Source organism: Trematomus bernacchii, unplaced genomic scaffold, assembly GCF_902827165.1.
Source record: "Trematomus bernacchii unplaced genomic scaffold, fTreBer1.1, whole genome shotgun sequence".
In the NCBI taxonomy this organism is placed as follows: Eukaryota; Metazoa; Chordata; class Actinopteri; order Perciformes; family Nototheniidae; genus Trematomus; species Trematomus bernacchii.
Genome location: NW_022987656.1, coordinates 6,097,560 through 6,106,294, shown reverse-complemented (window position 1 = coordinate 6,106,294; position 8,735 = coordinate 6,097,560).

The following is an 8,735-nucleotide window of genomic DNA, read 5'->3' as shown; positions in this document are numbered from 1 at the left end:
ATAAGTTGTAGTACCACCATTTGGCCACTAGGAAAATCTACTTCAGAGCTTGGCGCACTTTCAGGGGGCTTGGTTTCTACCTGTTTCAGTCTTTGTGCTAAGGTAAGCTAACTGGTTGCTACTTCGTATTTACATTCATGACAGTGATATCAATCTTACTCTCAATAAGAAATATTTTTTCTAGTGTTGCAGGCAATAGAATTTAGTAAACATGTATCTCAACATACAGAGCTAAATATCACGTCCTTATCAAAATCTGACAGGCTTAACATTTGTTATTAGGCTAAAAGAAACCAATCAAGGACAGACACAATAACACGCTCTAATCTACATACATGAGCCTTTCATGACGGCATGATCAGTGGTTTCTTGTTTGTTGGTGTGTCTCGTTTGGCACCTCTGAAGCTTAGGGTCCTCACACTGGTGACAAACCAAAGCAGTTTAAAACGTAAAGAATATATCAGTCAGTAGTGTTTTTATTTTTTGTGACTCACCATAAGGTCAAAGAATTGGATGCTCTTTGTGCTTGGTGGAATTATTCCCGCCTTGCCACTTGTCATATCGTTTTTTTCAGATGTATAACAGTTTGCATCCCTACGATGGCCTCCCGGTGAAACATCTACAACTAGACAAGTTGAGTACCAGCCTATTTCGTTTCTCTAAAACCTAAATAATAAAACCCTGTGATTATCAGTGGTATTTTTTAAAGTTGAATCATTTTGACAAAGCAGTATTTGTTTCTGGGACGAAAACATTTAACTGCATTGTCTGTTATCAAAATAAAAAAAGAGCTATTCTGCTCTGACAATGTATGTGATGTTCTGTGACCAGTGTAAAGATGAGTAAAAGAAATGTTAAGAAAAAAACTTGCTTCCTCCTTTATTCCTTAACATTGTAGTTCACAGTACAATAACATACAGTGTGTGTATATGTACATGTATACACTATTGCAGACCTCAGAGTGTGTGTGTTGGTATTTATCACTATTTGGGGATGCCATTATGTTTACACATTTGTGTTGTGGGGACCTCTGAGGGTGTGTGTGTGTTGGTATTTATCATTATTTGGGGACACCATTTTGTTAACACAGTCACGTAAAGGGGACCTCTGAGGGTGTGTATGTTTGTGTTTTTCGTATTTCTTTCGTCCTGTCTGCTGTTCATTTGAGGTTACTGCACACGCCAAAATGTCTTCCAGGTGTCAATTTGCTGCTCAATTCTTGTAAATTGTTTTGACATTACGCTCAGAGCAAGTCACCCCCACACTCTTCCTTACACTCCCTAATATCTATATATATATGCATGCACAACAAAAAGTCAATAGGATTTTTCTGAATATTGTAGAAAATAAGATCTGTGGCAAACTGTCTAATTTAGTCACTTGTTTGCAACCACCATTGTTAAGACACATACTGTAGAAGCTTCAGACATTCACCATTGAGGTATTTACTGACATATGTTATGCTGTAGATAAGAACATAAGAATTTTTTTTTAGTTAACCACAGACCTTATTTCAGTCATCTAACCATGACTTCGAGACAAGGGAAGGGGAAGTGCTAAAATGCTTATTGATTTCAGGTTTCTCACTCATTGTAGCATATAACTCACTCTTCTACCTTGGGATTAGCCAGGTACAGTTTACCCTAGCCACACGGAGACGGTAACGGAAACGAACCGAATTCGATATCAAAAAAGTCTTCCGTCCACACGCAATCGGCACCAGAAACGTGTCCGTTCACACGAGACCACTCGACCCGCTGGAGATGCTGTAGTACATATGCCGGGCCTGTAAGTGGCGCTGTACTTCCGCCACAAAATACACCAAAAGCAGCTAAGAAGACTTCCCTAGCATGGTTGCCATGGTTGCCCTTCTGTTTATTCTCCGCGGTGGATTTAGCAGCAGAGGTGGGGAGAGGCAGGGCTCTGGCTCTTTGTCTCCCTCCCCGAGGCAAGCGTGTGCTCCTGCTGTAAATCTCCCCGGTAGTCCACCAGCAGATGAAAAACCCACCTCTCCGCCTCTTCCAAGGGACGAGGGAACCGTGCGGCAGAGTTTCCGTTATAATTTTTTTCCGCCGGTCAACATGTCCGTTAAAATGTAAATCTTCCGGACAAAATTATAAAAGTGCCGGTCAAAGGTCTTCTTTGTTATTTATTGAGCTTGAAAACAAATGAATAACGACTCTATATAATAATATAAGAATAATATACAGAGTCTCTCTTTCCCTCCCCCTCTCCTGACAGCCCGTCAGTATTTTCGTTATCAGGAAATGATCGTATAGGGCGTAATCACGGAGCCGTTTGGCCCCCCAGAGCGTTGCGTCCGCAGATCTACCCACCTTGGGACCCGTTATCGTTTCTGCGTTTCCCTGTCGGCCTCGTGTGGCCGAACCGTCTATAAGATAGAGAACTGTAGCGGATACGACCAGTATAGTCTCCGTGTGGCTGCAGCATAAAAAAGCACTTCTCACTCATGTCATAATGACTGTTAAAGAGACTGAACTTGCATCCAGTGAAATCAGTGAGCTTTGAGTTATGCTCCTTTGATCCAGTAAGTGTTCTCCATGCGCATCCTAATTACTGGATTATTTGTAATACTGTGCAGCTTTTGTATGACATTGGTCCAGATTGCTTGAAAGCAGCTAAGCTATTGTAGTGAAAACTGTGCAGTGTGTGTGTGTGTGTGTGTGTACGCGTGTGTCGGCAGAGTGCAACAGTGTGAAGTGGGGGAGGTTAAATCCCGGGTCTGAACATCTTGACAGCTCTGTTGCGAGGTGAGAATGGAAGATCATCATTTCACGACACTTCTGCCACAGGGTGTGTGTATCCTGCCGCTCAGCCCCCACCACACACACACACACACACACACACACACACACACACACACACACACACACACACACACACACCTTTCCCTGCTCCTACTTCACATTCCTCACCCTCACTGTCTCTCGTGTCACTGCACTCTATTACCGGACTGACTGCTTTTAAATGCAAAAACAACAAACAACATTGTAATGTTCCTTCAGTCAACTTAGATGTTTATAATACAATATTGAGATGCAAATTCAAAGGGATTCATTTACCACATTTCCGTTGTGTTTTGAGCTTCTTGCAGCATTTTTCTTTTATTTGCAGCGCTTTTAGTAAATGTTGCACATGTTTCGTCAAGTTGGTGGAGATGTTTCTTTATATGCATGAGTTTTTATATTTGCATGGTTTTTTCAAGTGCAGCACGTTTCTTCTAATGTAGGTGTTTTGGTCGGTTGGAGCGCGTTTTGCGCCTGGCGGCCACCTCCCTGTCAGATGAAATGAAGATGTTTGTTGATTCATATTGTAATATGATAATAATTTCAGTTACAACTTGATGTTGTAATTACATTACATTTAGCCAACGTTCAAATTGAAAATGTTGACTATTAATCAAATACTTTTAGCTAGCTATTTGAACCTTTTAACAACTCATTTCTTTGAATTTTAACGTTTTCTTCTTTATTGTCTGCTATAAAGCTGCAATAATTAGTTGACACATTTTTTGTCAAAATACACATTAACTCTATATGTGTGTTTGTGTCTGTTTGAATACTGTATACATGTCTGCATACACAATACAATGCTCTCACTCTTTCCTTTACCCCTTCCTCCCTCCTTGCCTGAGGCAAAGAGAATTAAGGGACTTGCCAAATAACACATTCACACACACAGACAAACAGTCACACACACACACACACGGACAAACACACACACATTGGCGGGCAAGGAGAGGGTAACTGTCATTTGTCAACAAGGAACTTTGGCAGCTCCCCGTTGCCATGGGAACTGTCTGTTGCAGAAGACTGGTTTTGCATCACAAGGTCCTGGAATTGGCTCCAAAGCCTCGGAGGTCCCCCCCTCCTCCATCCGCCTCACCTCCGTCTCTCACAGCTCTAAACAAATTGTCAGGATTCTTTTCTCTTTCTTCTCCCTGTTCTGCCTTCTTCACCTCACACACAGAATTCCTGTTTGATTTCCCACGCAGGTATTCACATTAAGAAAGGTTTGTATCTGCTCTTTTATTTACAACAAATATAAGATAGATAGATAGATAGATTGATACATAGATGGATTGATACATAGATGGATAGATATATATAAATAGATGGATGGATGGATGGATGGATGGATAGATAGATAGATAGATAGATAGATAGATAGATAGATAGATAGATAGATAGATAGATAGATAGATAGATAGATAGATAGATAGATAGATAGATAGCAATTTTGGATGTTAGATAGGTTGGTAAGAAGTTAGGTAAGACACCATTCACACAACAGGGACAATTAAATAACAACATAAAGGAAGTAAGGTAGGTACATAAGAAAGCAAGGTAGGCAGATACTGTAAGTATTTCATAGCTAAGTAGGTAGGAAGGTAAGTAGGTATGAAGTTAGGAAGGTTGATAATGTAGGTAGGTATAGGTCATGGGTAGGTTGATAGGTGAGTAGCTAGGTAGGAACACAAGTAGATATGAAGTTTGGTCGGTATATACAGTAAGGTAGGTACTGTAGGGACGTAGGTAGGTCGGTAGGTAGACTTGACATCTTCGACTGCCTTCCTTTTCTTGAGATACGCCAAGCAATACCACGTCTTCGACTACATTATGGACACATGAATACTGTACACACTGTTTATATGTGCAGAGAGAGCTGTCATTTACCCTTAAAAAGTAGAAATGATCATGTTTGCCAAATATATGATGTATAATGATGTACCTCATAAATCATGCCATGTCGCTTTACAGTTCTGAACATAACTCCTACATTAGGAGCTTAAAATGCTGCAGTATTACTTGGTGTCATATCTGAACCATATTTTGTAGTTTTGCCAACCCATAGAAGCATTTTCATGGAAAGGTGTTTTCTTTACTTACCTTCAGTTTATGGTATGTAAAGATACTGCAGATCTTTAGTTAAACACCATGCGGCTGCAATCATTAAGTCTTGGGAAAAGTTCAGATTAAATATAAGATATTATCCAAGAGGACTTGAAACATACACCAGAATGCACAGCTGTACCAAACAAGGACTACAGCCACGATTTACCCTCTGCATGAGTTTACAGACTGTTATGCCTGAATTGTCTTCCATGTCACAGTCGATCCCCATAGGATCAATTTGATTCAGCTTACATAACAACTCTGGCTGTTGTTGATGTTTCTGGGTCTCTCGTTCCAGCATCATGCATCTGTGCTCTCAGTGCAGAAAGAAGCTGTTGGTATTTGATAAACACTTGCTATGTGGAGAATGTCCTCAACCCTTGACTGTAAAGCCCCTCTCCCCAACACTGAATCAGTAAAGAAAGTTGTACTTAAATTGTGACATGAGATGAAAAAGATTGAATTGGTAATAACAGTTGAATTTAAAGATGTGTGGTGTAGCTAAATCTGTTTTAAGAAATACATTTTCTGGTATTTCATCTTTAATGACTAATGACTGACTAACTGAAATGGTGTTATTGCTACATGTCTCAAGATGATAACCTTTTAACAATAGCTCAAAAATATGATGTACAATGTAAAAGAGTAGTTACAAAAACTAAAATAATTACCACCCAACTTTGCAACTCCTTAGCTTTATTAAGCATTTTAGCACATTTCAGCTTATTGTTTTGGTTTTACTGCTCTTAGCCCCATTTTACACCTGGACCAGTAGTGTTTAACTTATCGCTCTGTTGAAACTAAACAGGGAAAGAAAGAGACTAAATGGTAAATAAAGTGTACTAATGAACATACAAATAGTTTGTTCACAAGTTGGTGGAGACCAAATCAGAGCTAATAGTTACGTGCTGCATTATTAAATGCTAAACTGCTTTGTGTATGCTGGTAGTGTAAAAAGGAAAATGTCTTTTAACAGATTAGCCATTGCGTAATTTTCGGCAGTATTTATTTCCACTACAATTTAGTTTGCTCACTTATCAGTTTATTTAAACATACATATGATTTTATCTCCCAAAACAACTGTTTCTAGACTGATTGTGTCATATGAACGTGTCTTTGTCACAAACAAAACACAACTGTCATCTAACCTTATTCCTCAAGGTTGCAGCTAATAAATATAACGTTGATTAAACTTTAACAAAGGTTCATTAGCAGCCTTTGTGCTGCGATGATTATAATTGAAATAAACAGAGATACCAACTAAAGATGACATTAAGTACCTTTTTCTCTCCACAGTGTTTCATCGCTGTTAAAAGCAACTTGGGTCATGCTGGTGTGACATTGCAGCAAGCTTTTAAGAGTAGCCTATATACAGGGGAGGAAGGAAAAGTGAAATGCCAAACCCTGTCTGAAGATTAATATCTTTGGCACCAATTCACAAGTTTCCTGTCTAGGCCCTGAATCACTCTCCTTGTTGCAACATGTAGCGGTAATGTGCCCTGATGGACCTGAAAGAAAGAATGAGGTTAAATGTTGGAGGAGGGAAGAGAACAGCCTGAAAGCATCCACAAAATGTCCTCCTGTAACCTTGTTCTATATTTGTCCTACCGCATCCCTGTTTTACCTCCACAACAACTGTACATCCCCTGGGATCAGCTCATAAGCAAAACATACCTCCACCCATAGTGTCCTATTATATCCTGATCTGCCCCACAATCACTGACTGTAAAACAGATAGGGAATGAGGAAGAGAGCAAAAGGGGAAAAACAGTTTATAGACCTGGCAACCCTTGATGTGAGGATGCTAGCTTTGATCTCGCCCTTTCACTGCCTTACGAATCATTTTCTCTCATCACTTCTGACTTTCAAATGTCAACTCTTTTCCATGCTGGATGCATTTATCATACGAGGCAAGCCAGGTCATCTGTGTCTGATTAACGCCACTCTCCCGCTCTCTCGGCTTGTTGTCTCCAACCCAAAGCACAGTTTGACTCGAATTGCAGCGATTGTGTTGTGAAGCGCAAATGGGTGGTGCAACCATGCTGAAAGATGATGCAGACAGAAATTATTCTGACGTGCAACAGTAACTAGATCGTAAACATCATTTGACTTACAGTCAACTGGTCAAATCACTACCAAACATCTCTCCTTACCCCCTTTACCCCTTTAAACAATGAGATTATTATCTGAGATATTGTGACAGTAGTTGAAATTAGCATAACAAATTGGTAAATGGACAAAATAGCTAGGTATCTCTATCTAAAGATAAAAGTAACCTGCCTACGAGCCATTTGGAAGCTCTCTACCTGTCTTGTTTGTTCAATTTGAACTGGAACTAAAGTGTGGATACTACAAATGGCTAATTCCCTGACCAAGTTTGCTATCCATCTTTGAAAAAAAATGTGGTCACGAAAGTAAAACTTGTTCCCAAAAATGTCTGTTTTCCTTTAAAGCTTAATATGTTTTGGTAAAAACAAATTATTTGTATGCAAAGGAGAGTGTTATTCTATCAAAGCACCTAGACTTTTCTACACAGTTAGTATGTTTACAGGCGGTCTTAGGAATCAAAACATCCAGGGACATAAGGCTGGAACAAACCCTGATTTTGTGATTTTTGTCAAAGTTGGACTTTATTGCATGCTTGTGTATGGGGCTTCAATTCTACTCCCCCTTCTATCAGCGAAACAATTGCTGTGTCTCAATTCAGTCTCTCGGCTGCTGTGCCCTTTTAGAAAGTGGAAATATCTCCGCTGTTAGCTAGCTAGCTAGCTAGCTACGATGGTTCACAGAAACAAATTATACTGACTGCTCAATTAACCATACTGTATAAAATGTATGGTTGTTACTTTTCGATACCAGTATATTGGTACGTTATATAAATAGTTTAAATAAAACACATAACTTTTATTTGTAAAGAGCTAGCTTAATGGCGGCTACTGTTATGTAGCCAAAATGGAGATCTTTGAGTGCAAGAGGTGTCCAGTGTACCACACCTCAAAGATCACACTCAATTTTTTACCATTATAAGTGCACAATCTGAGAACTCGTAGTGAAATTTGCCATACTTTGCATCCTGACGCAATGATGCACTCAAAACAAATGTAAGTACAGAAGTATGGGATTTGAGGACAGCAATTGTGTGACCCAGAGAAATACCCTGAATTTAGGAGAAGTAAGGATAAGATCCAACACATCTTGAACCTTGTATTGCAACTTTATTTACAGCTGAAAGAATCCTTTCAGATGCAATTAAAACATTTCACACACAATTCATCCAAGCCACCATCCAGATAAGTGTAAATAAAGCCTCAGTCAGATCTCTCTCTCTGCCAGCATTCATCATATTATAAAGCAATGAGTCAGATGGCCCGGTGAGTCATTTTTACTGCTGCTCTCAGCCTCAAATAACCTAGAACTCCAGACTCATATTGGCATGCAAGCTAAATTCTTATTAGCTGGCTTCTTTGTCTTCAGTGATTTGCGGTTTTGTTTTAAAAATGATGGTTCCCAGTGTAACAGATTACAGTCCAGACGAACAAGGAGCTCTTGGATCAGGATAGGTCAAAAGTACATATTTTAACCATATATGATAATATAACAGGGAATCTGGGGAAAACTTGATGATATAGAGATATAATTCCAGCCTTGAAAACGTTCATTTTACTTCTGTAGAAAATATTACTGAGATGATTGGTTGGGCACTCTTTTTCTCTTTATTCTTAGCACATTTGTTTTTGATAGGCAGAACCAATACCAATGTCCAAAAAAGGCAGGGAACATGTTCCATTTAGTCTTATCTCTTTAATGGCTGCCACTCAT